The sequence below is a fragment of the Lycium ferocissimum genome, chromosome 8, assembly GCF_029784015.1.
Source record: "Lycium ferocissimum isolate CSIRO_LF1 chromosome 8, AGI_CSIRO_Lferr_CH_V1, whole genome shotgun sequence".
In the NCBI taxonomy this organism is placed as follows: Eukaryota; Viridiplantae; Streptophyta; class Magnoliopsida; order Solanales; family Solanaceae; genus Lycium; species Lycium ferocissimum.
The window spans coordinates 29,605,377-29,619,624 of record NC_081349.1 but is presented as its reverse complement, the minus strand read 5'-3'; the positions used below and the strand labels follow the sequence as shown (position 1 = coordinate 29,619,624).

The following is a 14,248-nucleotide window of genomic DNA, read 5'->3' as shown; positions in this document are numbered from 1 at the left end:
AAAGAACTACTAAATATAGAAAGTGACATACTTTTTAAACGGACAAAAATAGAGAGTAAGACAAGCAAATTGAAATGGAGGGAGTATCTGTTTTTGATCTCAAGACTGCAGGTTACGTAGTGTAGTTTCGGCGAGGCACAAACTGTTGCATGATAGAGGGTTTTTGTGTTTAAGTCGTGTTTCTGGATTTTCTTGTTGAACAATCACCAAATCATTGTTTTGTGCAGGAGATGATAAATATTCATTTGAGTGTGAAGATAACATGGCTAGGTAATATGGGAAAGAAAAGAGTTGGTGGTCCTGACGTAACTAAGCAAGCAGTACTGTCATCTTGAGGCTTGAAAATAAGGTAAAAGAATTCAACATACATCTTTGCAGATGATATCAGATGGCCACTTGGCTCTGTCCCATTTATGTTTACTTGTTTGGTGCTCTTCCCATTGTAAGAAGTTTTCTTTGCCATTTTGATATTGAAAATAGAGATTAAAGGCTTTACTTGTGTGATCATTCATATAGCCTGCCTCCTCTGTGCTACTGTCTTTGAAGATCTGGGATCTTGAAATTCCCCTTTCCTAATGCACATAATGAGATTTTTTTTTTGTTGATAAGTTTAGGGCTTTGTCGGTACGTTCAAGATTGAATTAATAGGTTCAACTTGGGAAAAAAAAAGGGTTCAACTAGGATAAAACGTGAACCTTGACATGGGTGTGGAATCCACGCCGGATTTGGTCAACCCAACTTGGGTAGTTTGACTACACATGTGGCCTACAAGTATATTTTGATTGGGAATTTGGTTTGATTTTGGGTTTATGTCATACACATATCACATAAAGTACCATAACACTTTGCTAGATACGAGATAACTTATGAATACCAATTTAAGTGTTCACAAGGAATTCAGCTATACACGAGATAACTTATGAATAAAAGATTATCATACACATATTCACATAAGAGTATTATTTTTGCATATAGTATGGCGTTTGAATTATGCAACTTTGAGATCATCTCAGAGCAAATCAGCCTCTACTTTTGTGCCTAGTATTGGGGAACTGTCGAATGAACCAAAATATTTTGTTATCTGTGAATTTAGATTCGCCTTCGGTTCTGCACTTTGGTAGTAAAAGCTATTTCTCGAAACTTTACATTTCATGTTCCTTCTTCTGAATGGCTTTCGTAACATGAAATCTTTTGGTTTACTCTTCTGCTAGAGTTCCCTTTTAATTGTATTATTTGGCTGGACTCTTCCGAATGGATGCAGACGTTTGATGCTGTTGATGGAAAGCAAGGAAGACGGATGAATTCCACTGGTTTACCAGGAGAGCTTTTTGATCATGGTGATTGTTCCCCTCCTTTTTCATTTATATATTCATATAGTATTCTCTCTCTAAGTTGAGTGTATGCTAACTGCTATGATTCTGATTAGATTTTCTTCCCATGGTTCTAATCAGATGTCCTGACTTTCACAAATTGCAGGATGATGCGCTTGCATGAGTAGTATGTCCTGTTTTCCAGTATGTCCTGTTTTCCAATAATCCCTTTTCTTGCTCGTATATGTGGTAGGCGCACATCACAAGTTTGAATCCTAGCTGGTGAACCGAGTCCTTTATTTTAGAGGATAAGGGTAGAGGATGGGCCCATTAGCTACCAAATTTGGAAACTGGAAACAACAGAAATCTCAGTAATCAAGAAAAGAAAACTATGTAAGAAATATAGCTGGATCAATTTCTGTTTCATTCTATTTTCCGAGAGAGTTTTTAATATCTTTGAGCTCTTAATCTAATTTTTGGGTGTTGCTCCCTTTTGCAGATATTTCACCAACCCTCTAATTCCTCCGGTAGTAAATGGACCAACAGAGAGGGTCTCATGATGATATATTTCAGAATTTCTTTACAGCTCTAGTGGGTAAGCTTGGATTTTCCTCCCACCTCCCCCCGCTTTCGGGTATTTGACACTGCTCAATAGGGCATCCACGCTTGATGATGTCTTTCCTCATTCCCGGCTACGCTGTCTATTGTTTTGCATATTTCTGACCTGTTTTTCTATTACCAGCTTGACACTTCAATATTTTCAGGTGCTGAGTGGCGGCTCAACAATTTGGGAAGTCTACGCCACTTGTGATTTGGTTTCTTTTCTGAACGGTGAGGCTTGCACAAAGTGTCTGTTTTTCTTTCTTTTCAGTTTTTAACTTTCACCCACACCACTCTCTCCCTCTCGCAATGTATTATGAAGTTCCAAATATTGATTGGAGGTACTTTATCTGATATGATACTTCATGTAGTTATATAGGTTATATTGTGCTCTCCTTTCACTGTTGTTCTCTCTTTTCTTGCTTTTCAAACTTACTTTCCGGAGATTTCTGTGAAATTATTCTATGATATGTTTCTGTGTGAACACTTTCCAAGTAAAGCTTGGTAGTTTTTTAACTTTGATCTGCAAATGGTAGAATTTTTTGTTCTGTTTATGGAATTGGATGACTTCTAAATTAGGCAGGCAGAACCTACGAAGGTTGGAAGATAAAAGTCCTTGTCACCTGCAGCTGATTAAGATGGGCCACTTACCCAAAGTTCTGTTTTGTTTTAGTCTTTAAAGAATTCGGAAGTTGATACTTGCTGACTATGTAAAAGACGAAAAATACTTACGCCAGAGTCCACACGGTAAGGGATGGGAGTAACACTAAGAACAAATGGTCTATTAGAAGTGGGATCATTATAGAACAAACAATTTTCAGCTAGAGTAGCTGCTAGACACGTCATGTCTTTGGCTGCTTGAACTATCTCGTAGTGTTGGTGCTTAAGCTCTACTCTTTCAGCTGCATTAAGCAGGGACCAGCGGTCATTTATCAAAGTAAATTATTGGGGGAGGGTAGTGTCAGACTTCTGTAATGTATCTCAGCTGGTTTCCTCATAAAAAAAAAAAAAAAAAAAAAAAGAAGAAAGAAAGTATCACAGCTGGTTAAAATGGGTTACCAGCCTCCTTGTGTACTTATTTTTGAGTTACAACACTTCGATTTCGTAATATGCATGACTTCCAACTCAGGCTACTTACAGCTGCTTTTAATCAAGAAAGCTCAACTGACCCTTGAGCTCTTCCCTGCAGCTGGTTAAACTTTGTTACTTGCGTCCTTTATCCAATGCACCGCACTACATTTCACTTATAGTACATGTCATGTCTGTCTCTTCCTTTTCTTTCCTTATTATTATTATTGTTGTTGTTGTTGTTGTTGTTATCATTATTATTATTATTATTAGATTTCCAAGGGAATTCATATTCTAAATTTTATTGCTTTATGAACTCTGTGCCTCTATACATGTCTTCTGATGGTTGTTGCTTCCTCGAGTAAATCCATATGTGTCATTTGTGGATACTGACTATGTTTCCTGTCTGTTAAGAAGTTAATTTAAAGTTTCTTATTATTCTTGTTCTTATTAACCTTTGACTTCAGAAAATCCGACCAATAGAGCCACTTTTGTTGCTGGTGATAGCTTTAGCTGTTATTCCAGCGGTCTATAGCAAGTTCCATATTTTGATGGGGTCTTTTCCTTTTTCTTCCGTATCTTTCTAATCTCGGGTCAGTGGGTTAGAAATATACATGTCTTTTATTTATTAGAACATTGCAAATGGCTTATTGGCATTGACAACATCCATCATTTGCATTAGTCTCAAGGTGATATATCTGGAAGTTGTTCGTGTGCTATGTTCCGATATTTTCGAGTCTTTATTTGGACTTCAATTTCATATAGTGCTGGATAACCCTCAAATGCTTGTTATCTTCGTAGATGTTAAGACTTCATTACTATTAAGTCTTACTGTGAGAATCATTAAATTTAGTGCTTTCCAGTTTGCAGTTTATTGTGTATTACGTGTTTTCCTAGACTGAATATTGGATGTTGTTCAACGTGGTATATGGATTCTCTTTTCTTTTGCTGATCATTTCATTTTTCCTTCTATAGATTGGTGAGTTGATACTTTTTCCTTCTCAAATGATTAAGTGGAAGTAGCAATATCTACTACAGCAATTCAGAGGAAGAGCTAACTCCCTTTTTCTCTTCACCGACGTAAGTCAACTCTCATTTCCTCGTCCATATGAAACCATGACATGCTGAGCAGTATGTGTAGGATTTGACAAACAATCTGACTGGCTTTCTTCTACATTACTAAATATTCTTGCTTTCAACACCCATTTTTCTCTTTCTATATCCACTGAAGAAATCTGCTTATTTGCCAATATTCTTGCCCAATAAATTCAAGATCCTTTCTTTATGTGACAGTAACTTCAGCTTGATGTTTCTTTTTCTTCGTCTGACTATTGCTTCAGCTTGATATAAATTCTGCATTCTTTATTCCATTTGTAAAGTTGTAAGTACACTCATTTCCTTCATGGAGATTAATTATAGTGTACTCAAATTCACAGATACCAAATTCACTGTGGTTTAGTCAATTTCATCAAAGTGATTCGGTCAAATGCTATAGATGGTATCGGAGCTTTGAGGTTTTTTATGTAAATGGATTTGGATAGCTAACATTTCTCTTTAAATATTGGTTTTGTCAAGTTTAGTTACGAGTTACTAGTATCTATCTCGCGTAAATTGGAACGGAGGGTGTAGCTTTTATCATGACATTATTGTTCTACCAATAGTAGTTGTCACAGGATGAGAAACAGTTCGTATACCCGAGTTGCATTCTTTTGCATTTTTTCTTCTCTGCTTCCCATTTAAACGCAAATGTATGCATATTTATAGTATGATCACATTCTCATGTTTTATCCAGGAGGCAATGGAACATATATTCCAGGGATCGTAAAACAGCAATGGATTTTGTTTGTCAGAAGAAGAGTCCAGAGTTTTTAAAATAAGCACTTTTCTAGAAAAATAAGCACTTTTGGAAGAAAAATAAGCTTGGCCAAACGGGCTATAAGTCTTTGCTTTAGACGAACACCGGAAGACAAGGTTAGGGCGTCGGGTAGCGTAGCGCATTTGTTTTTGGTACAGAGGCGATGAGTGGTGCTAACTTGGTGACTCGGTCACCTAGGCCGGCAGGTCAGGGCAGGCTCTAGTGTTGGTGATCAAGAGCACGACGGAATGGACTCATTCCCAGGACTTAAGTCAAATCTTCGGAATGACAAAGCAACGGGAGAGAGCTCTTACCCACTTGCCAGCTGAGCAAGTCGAATATTGCAGTGACTTCCCAAGAGAATGTACTCCCAAAACGACCTCCAATGTCGGAAATAAGAATCTTCCTCTTCGAAGTCAATCATGGGGAATGACAGTAATGAAGGTGAGCTAATAGATCAATGGGAAAATGAGATTTTTGAGAATTAGGGAGCACAGTGTCTGAATTGGAGTTGTTTTATGTCGTTGAGGGAGTGCTTCTCCGATTTTCGGGGCTGGAATTCGCGCAGGAAATGGAGCTGAAGGAGGGAAAAATCGGGAGCTTTAGGAGGGAAGCAAAATCAAATTTGTTTCTAATTTGGGCAAAACATGTTATTTATACAAATGAACTATTTTGTATTTTTCCAAGACTTTGGCCTTGGATGCAAGTCTTCTAACACATTCTAGAGCTAATTCTCCCTAATTAGCTAGTTAGATGGAAGTGTTCTGGTGACAAATGTTCACTATAGGGGCCAATGACTGGATCTTGTGATATTTATTCAAAAGCTTGAATTCTGTTTCAAAATGTTACTTAGATATGGATATGTTAGTTTTTGCGAATTTAATTTTCTGCTGTTACATCTGCAAATAGAGTGAGTAAAAACGAAACATGTTTTGAGTTGTTTGGTTCGTGGATAAAATGCTCATGAATTAATGCATCAATAGCAATCAGCACTAATTACAGTGAATTCTGGTAACTATAATATATTTGGGAGACAATTTTGATTATGGAAAAAATGTACTGTCAATTACAAAGTTCAAAAATATTTGGCCAAAGTCATAGATGGACCCCTAAATTTGCATCTAGACCCCCCAACTGAAATGTTGACCATCTGAACCCCGAACATAAGATAAAATGTGCCATTTGAACCCCGAATGCCAGCTGGGCACACGCGTGAAGCTCACTTGCTGTAACATGAAAAAATAGACCAGTGACATGGAGCCATGTCATGTTACCTGTTTTTTTTTTTTTTTTTTTTTTTTTTTTTTTTAAATAAGCCATGTCAACAAAAATAATTAATTTTAACAAAAATTCTATTTTAAAATCTATTTAAATAATTAAAAAAAATTGAAAAACCTAACCCATCCTCTCCGATAGCCCACCTCGCCGCCGCCCCTGCCACCGCTGCCTCCTACGCTGCCGCCGCCGCTTTATTTTTTTAAATTTTTAATCATTAAAAATTAATTTTAACAAAAACTCTATTTTAAAATCTATTTAAATAATTAAAAAAAATTAAAAAACCCAACCCATCCTCTTCGATAGCCCACTTCACCGCCGCCACTGCCGCCACTTCCCCCGCCGCCGCCGCTTCAAAATCTATTTAAATCACGTTTTTGTTAAAATTAATTTTTAATGATTAACAATTTAAAAAAAAAGAAAGCGGCGACGACGGCGGAGGAGGAGCGCGGGCATGTAAGTGGGTGAAAATCGTTATCAGAGAGGATGGGTTTTTTTCAATTTTTTTAATTATTTAAATAGATTTTAAAATAGAGTTTTGTTAAAATTAATTTTTAATGATTAAAAATTCAAAAAAAGAAAAAAATTGGTCTCTCACGCTCTGTTTAAAGCAGTGAGCTTCACGCGTGTGTCAGCTGGCACGAGGGGGTTCAAATGGCACCGTTTATCTTATGTTCGGGGGTTCAGATGGTCAACGTTTCAGTTGGGGGGTCTAGATGGAAAATCAGGACAAGTTCAGGGTCCATCTATGACTTTAGCCAAAATATTTCAACAGTGGTTAAAATACATCATACATATTCCCAACTGCATCATCCGATAAAACTTCAAATCTGTAAAGGAAATAATTAAATTAGTTGCGTAAAAACAAAAATATTATCATTCAAGAAAAGCTTAATTTCATGGCGCAATCTGATACTATTTCAAATCTAATTGAAATAATATTGCTTATTCTTTATATATAAAGACATAGATCTAATAATCTCCAAGGAGTGGACTATGAGCATGATCCATTAGCATTTTAGCTGCCAACCATCAAAGATCTGTCTTGAATTGAATATATGAAGCTAATTAGTTTGGGATCTAGTCATTAAAAATTATCTATGATCTGCCTTTAGTACATAGTAACAATTATTAGCAATATGTTCCTAGTTTTTTGATTTGATTTGTAAAGCATGCATCATCATGTACATCAATAGTTCTTCCATTTCATAGTGAAGAGTTAATGAGTGTAACAGAAGAAGTTGTAAGCTCTAGATAGGTGTCTTGACAAATACTTAACAAGCTAGTTTATAAAGAAACATGTTTATTTCAGTTGCATTGGATCAACAAAATACCTGTTAAATCAATTCGAGGTCGAGTGTTGGAGCCTATTATTACTGCCGTCTTTGCATCTCTTCTTGAGCCGATGATCTATCTAAAATGGCCTTCCTACCTCACAAGATAGTGATAAGGTCTGCCTACACTCTATCCTTTCTAGACCCCACCTGGTGGGATTATTCTGGGTATGTTGTTGTTGTTGTTGTAGTATTGGAGCATCGTTCATCTACCTGTGGATGATCACCTCACAATTGGAATATCCCATCTCTTCAACTAGAATTTCCTTGATGACCATGGCAGACTCGGCGAGTGATTCCTTGCATGACTTTACTTCAATGGATTTTAGAGACGGCATGTATCCGAAACAAGAAGGGATCTCCTTAAGATATCTGCATCTTTTCAATACCAAGTGTTCCAGGGCATGGAAAGGCATCATCTGAGACACCATTCTGAAAAAGATGGGTTTTCTAGTTTCAAGAATTTGAGTTTGCCGAATTGCTCATCGTTCACTTTCCATGTATTGGAACTAATGGTAACTCCTAGCAGTTTTACCTCAAGATTTGGAAGAGTTGTGAATTCATCGAAGTGCATGCTAAAATTGGACAGTGTCAATTTCCTGAGTTGTGATGGGAACTTCAGCTGATCGATCGATGTCAAAGTAGGACCGGAAGAAATCTTGAGAATTTTGAGCATTGTAAGATTGTTAAATGCAGGGAACGAGCCATCGAAATTGGAAACTTCACATCTCAGTTTCTGAAGAATTGGTGTCTTCGCCAATATCTTATCAGCATTTTCCGCACAAGAAAAATATGCTGAGGGAAGTGTTATGCAAATCATCCATTTTAGGAGGGCTCTCTAAGAAATCTTGTTCATTCTGCAAAGCAAAAATGCTTGGTCGTGTATTTGCAAATGCCTCAACTTAACCATCTTCCAAATGGTATCCGGTAATGAAACTCGTCCTCTAGTTCCTTGAACTATCAAAGTTTCAAGGTTCCACAGATTGGCTGGAAGTGATAATGTATCATCTCCAGTCCGAAAAGCAAGATACCTCAAAAGTGTTAATTATTGTGGGAAAGAATCAATCACGGTGAATTCAAAATCTAACACCCGCAGAAACTTGAACCTTTTAAAAATGTCTGATGCACGATCTATTGAGGAGAATGCAATTCTTCTGGACTCCCTGAACTGGATAGATTTCACATGCGAGAAACACAAACACCATTTTGCAAGATTATCGCATTGAGAATAAAGGGACAAGCGGCGTGAAGTAATGCATTTCGGAGGGAGAGATTGAGAAGGATCTGAAGGTGTATCACTGTTAATGGAGAAATAGATACAATCAGAAGAAAAAAAAGACAATCAGAAGAAGCCTTAAAATGAACAAAGTGAATGGAGAAATATTAGAGGCTTTGATTAACCTTTTAGCCTTTCTAAAATGTTCTCCGACTTGGCTTTCTTCTTGCAAAATTGAAGCACCAGGAAATGAATGCGACATGTCTTGATCCTTCCATCAAAACTCTTTTTAGCAACCATCATAAGGTTTCTCCCAATAAGATTATCCAAGTAATGTTTTGCTGTATCCTCTAAAAGATTCTCCGTATGAGGTTTTATGAAACCTTCCGCTATCCACAACCATGTTAACTTTGATGCTTCAATCTCTCCTTCCTCTGGAAATACTCTCAAATACAGAAAGCAGGGTTTCAAATAGTGTGGCAAATTCCGATAACTCAGATCTAGCGTGCCCTCCATCTGATCCTGAATATTTGGACCTAAATTTGTTGCCACTTGTTCCCAACAATGCTTTTCCTTCTTCATTCTTGTGAGGACACCTGCTATCAGAATAATTGAAAGAGGAAGCCCCCCACACTTTCTTACTATTTCTTGGCCGATATCTCTTAAGATAAAAGGACAACCTTCGTTGTTGAACACCTTATTGCTAAATAACATCCAACTCTCATCACTGTTGAGAAATCGAAGCCTATGGGGATCACTATCGTGTTTAGCATGAGATGCAACTCCATAATGCCGAGTTGTCAGAGTAATTCTACTTCCTCTGTTATCTTCTGGGAAACACAACTTTAGATCATCCCATGCACTAGTATCCCAGATATCATCAATGAGGACAAGGTATCTCTTGCACATTAAAAGTTTGCGAAGCTTATATGCTAATTCATTTTCAGTCTCTCTTTCAAGTTTGGCTCTCTCATCAGTAATATCACACAGGATGGGTAGTAACAATTCCTTTCGCGAATATTTTTGAGAGACACAGCAAAGGGCGTGAATATCAAAATAAGAGACAACTGACTCATCAAAATATAGCTTTTTTGCCAAAGTTGTCTGGCCTAGTCCAGCCATTCCAACAATTGAGACTAGTTTGCCTTTCAGTTCGACCATCACATCCTCTAAGCCTACAATTTCTTCATTGATCCTTCACTTACGAGCAAATGGTGAAGAAACTGCATCAAAGATCCGAAGGATTCCCTTGTGAACTAACTGCATAAATGAAGTCAGCTTGTGTGGAGATGGCGTTATCTCATTATGAAATACTAAGTTCGACACATTCTTTTCTTGAATCTCTGCTACCTCTGCCATGAGCATTCTAATATCCTCACCAATGTTCAAGATCCAGATAAAAAGACACCAGTCAGGAACGCCTTTTTTCTTACAAGCATCAAACATATGTTCTACCTCATATACCAAACTAGTAGTTTTCGTTGCAAAATGTTGAAGTCCGTCTAGCTGTTCTGCGAGAGCTTGAAAGCACTTGAGTTCTTTCTGAATTGTCTGACGTTGGCTTTTGACTGAATCAACTGAATCTGAATACATGCTTAGAAACTTCTCCCTGTTGTCTAAAATGAAATGAGCAGAGCCCGCTCCATCAAGTCCAGGTAAGTTAAACTGAAGGAGGAATTTCTTTCTAGCAATGAGGTAGATCAATACTTGCATACTTTGAATTGTTCCTGGGAAATCAAGATTGTCATTCTCACTGTCATGTATTGAGTAAACCAGAAGTCCTGCATTAACAATCGCAGAGTCTATATCTTGAAGATGAAATTCAATGGCCTGCGTTGGTAGATTGACCAGAATGGCTCCGAAGAAGTTAAGCGTCTCCTGAAGGTTTGCCTTTATTGAAATGCAATTACTAGAGATTGGTAGACGGAGTTCTTTTAAAGTGTGTTGGAGAGACTTCAGATACCCGACTTCACAATCACATACATACTTAATTTGGATACCGGGATACCGTCGTGACTGTAGCAAATTTAGGGCTTTCAGGATATGAATGGGCTTGATTTTGCTCTGCAGAAGATAAGAAAGCAAAGGATTCTCTTCATTCAGAGTTGTGTCTTGATACATGTATTCATTGCTTGAAGAAATAACCACGTAGCCCTTGTTGTTTGCCACGCTACTTGTAAAACATGAGTGAAGAAAGCATGTTGGACCTGAGGCTCTATGCATCTGTCTGAAACAAAGCAGATTAAACTATAGAGAATATTCAACTCCTTCAAAACTTTTTAAATTTGAACCATCATGGGTCCCCCAATACAAAGTGATGAACTGGGATCACCAAATTTCAGTAAATTACTGAAATTGTCAGCAACAGCCTCAATAAATTCCATAACAAACTTGAGAATCACAATACCATCCTCGTTAGCTAAAAGTCGACATGATATTTCAGGAAAAGAGTAACTAGCTCTTATGAGTTCCAACTTAGTCTGGTGAAACTCATATTGCAAGTGCCAGATATAGTCATAAAAATGGCTACTCCACGGACTTACTTGCGTACTGTAGATCTGGATGAATTCATCTGCAGCGCCAGGGAAAAGAGTTCGGACTTTTCCCCAGCCGAAATCTGGTTCATCTTTGAAGATATGCAAGTCGATAATGATACTCAGGAACTTGAAATCCCTCTTAAGGAACTTCAGTCGATCTATTGAAGACATATGTTCTTCTGAAAAGAAATCGATGGAACTCCATTCATCTTCCATTCACTGCTGAGTATCTTCCGAGGACAACAAATATGTTTCTAAAAATATAATAAATGCACCACATTCCTCTTCAATCTGCCCTGGAATTTCAAGGAAATTAGATAACTTTGATCTAAATTCGTCCAAATACATACGAAATGAGCCCCAGTCCTCTTCAATATGCAGCAGAATGTAAAGGGCAGATGGTTCCTGTGGAAACAGATATTCACGTAAGAACACATAGAATGAAGTGCATTCATCTTCAATCCGCGGCAGAGTTTCACGTAAATGAGATAACATTGACAGATACTCGTCCGAAAACACAAGGACTGAACCCCAGTTCTCTTCAATCCGCTGCAGTGTGTCGAGGGGACGAGATTTCTCTGAAAAATGATATCCCTCTAAAAACATATTGAATGAACAGCCGCTGGAGAGTTGTCAGGATATGAGGATCCTCTGAGAACATATCGTTATGGAATGAAGCCCATTGCTGTTCAATCCAGTTTAGAGTTTCAACCCGCTGCAGAGTGTCTAGGAAAAGATATAACAGTGATAGATGTCCTCTGCAATCACACTGCAAGCCCAACTGCATTCCTTTTCGATGTGCAGCAGAGTTTGGATGAGATGAGCATCGCCTCGAGACACCAATTACTTTTTAACACACCGCAGTGTTTCCAGGGGATGTGATATGTTCAAACACATATCCTCTTGTTTCTACAGATTCTGTAATAACATCAACTGTTGTTGAATTGAACAAATTAAGGAAAACTACAAGTCTTTCTTCTATTTTGAGTTTCTCTTTGTTTGGAAAACTGAGACTAATTGATTTCAATATGAAATCTAACTACTCCACATGCATTTTATTACTAGTTATGTCAAATATGACAAAGTCATTTTGGCCTTCAATGAACTTCTATGTTATTTTATTATTTCAAATTTGACCAAGTGATTGTGGCCCTCAATGAATTTCTACAATTTTTAAATGTGAGTTGCTTCAAGGCATGTCTGTTGGCTTGTCTCATTTCATAGCTGATGTGGGTTTGCAAAAAAATAGTTGTAAATAAGACCTCGCTATTTTGGTGAGCTTCACTGCATCGACTTCTCTGTCCTGCAATGTTTTTATAAATAACACAGTTAGTATAAAGTTGTCAAATATTTCAGATCCAAATAACACAGTTATTACAAGAGAAGGACTTTGGAGGAAGAGACTTGGAAAAGGGCACCTTTGTCATTGTAGTGTTTTATCCCGGGATAATCCCACCCTCAATAAATTAATCTCGGATTTGAAAATTCAACCAAACGCGGGATAAAATAATCCCACATCTATTCGAAGGATTATTATCCCTTATCCCACCAACCAAACGACCCCTATGTATTAAGACTGAGGAGGTAGGATAGAAAAAGAACTAAATTGTCAACTAGAAAGTAACTGTGAAGTGTAACTCTTATTTTGGTGATCTCAAAGAATGAAACTTAGAAGAAATAATGCAGTGAAACTTGAATCAGAATTCATATCTAGTGGAATTGTATGCTATGGTCCACTACAAATTTGTGAGGTGTATATGTTTTTGCTTTACTGTTGTAAATAAGCTCTTGGATGAAAACTTGAAACCAATGCCACTGTTCCATTGCAGTAAAGCTTGAACGAAATCTGGAGACATGTATCAGTCTCCTCTCCATATTCGATTCAAACCCGAGCTCTTATCCCTTGCTTAAATCTGAATACTTCCATTGGTATTTCTGGATATGTTGACAGCCAGCCATACACAGTAGCTCAAAACTCACTGGATAGTGTAGCCTTTGGCCTAAAAACAGAGGAATAAACATGCAGACAAGTGACAACCAAACTCTACCCAAGAAATTGAGGACTTCATGAGTTTTATCAGATTTTCAGCTATTCTGTTTAAGCAAACTCACTTACAGTTCAAAATTGGAAGACATTTGATCCCATGTAAACCAGGCTGAAGAACTTGCACAAGGATCTTACAAGAGCAGTGGAAGATATCTATCAGTGAAGGAAAGTCATTACAAGGAAATGAAGGCGCTCAGGAGGTTTTCCTGTTAAATCTTTGGACGAAGAACCGAAGATTGCTCTAATTACCTGGTATATTAAGCTTTGTACACAAAAAAGTTGTACAACATCAATAAATGACTGAACATTTTGCCGCAACTTTCTGTGGTACCTTGTTCAAAATGAAGTTTTCCTTGTTTGAAAATGCACATAAAAAATACAAATTGAGTGACAGATTGGCTGTTCCAAAAAGCTTTACCTATTCTGTCCCAAGTTAGTGACAACTTACATATCTGGCATCCTAAGTCGCGTTATTAAACGATTTATAAGGGAGGTTCAACAGACACAGAAAGACAAGGGAAATTACATAATGGTGAATCTCTTCTTTAAACATGAACTCACGACAATCCAACATAGCAATTCACAATGACAATAGATTCGTTAGTTCTAAATCGACCAAAGTTCATATTTCCTGTTCAGTAGAACCAATCAACAGGTTAAGCAACTATGATAAAGCATATGAAAAGTATTTTCAGCTCTCTACAACTTCACAACTTCTAAATCAAGGAAATCATTATGATCTTTAATAAGTTGTCTCACCTTCTATAAGATTCCGTATAAGTATACTATTATAGAGACCTGTGGATCCAAAGTCAGACTAAATATGAGTAGCAAGTTCTGTTTCTGAAAGTTCATCAAGGGATTTGGTTAATTTGGAAATAGAATTACTGCTAAATTTGAATCTATAAGTTAATTGATGGATTAATTTATAAAGATATTTCTTTTGTCACATCTTAACTGAACAGTTGAATGCCAGACTACTATTGCCATCAGTGAAACAATTGCT

General features: G+C 37.3%; 1 long non-coding RNA gene and 1 pseudogene across 1 annotated transcript; one reads left to right on the top strand and one right to left on the bottom strand.

The window, feature by feature from the left end:
* Positions 1–356: 356 nt before the first annotated feature.
* On the top strand, positions 357–5,676 carry LOC132067902 (uncharacterized). Its single transcript, XR_009417257.1, has 6 exons — positions 357–1,337; positions 1,477–1,703; positions 1,810–1,905; positions 2,075–2,141; positions 3,954–4,058; positions 4,771–5,676. It is a non-coding gene; the product is annotated as an uncharacterized LOC132067902 (long non-coding RNA).
* Positions 5,677–7,409: 1,733 nt separating this feature from the next.
* Positions 7,410–12,542, bottom strand: LOC132066817 (putative late blight resistance protein homolog R1B-23; annotated as a pseudogene).
* Between the last annotated feature and the right edge of the window lie 1,706 nt (positions 12,543–14,248).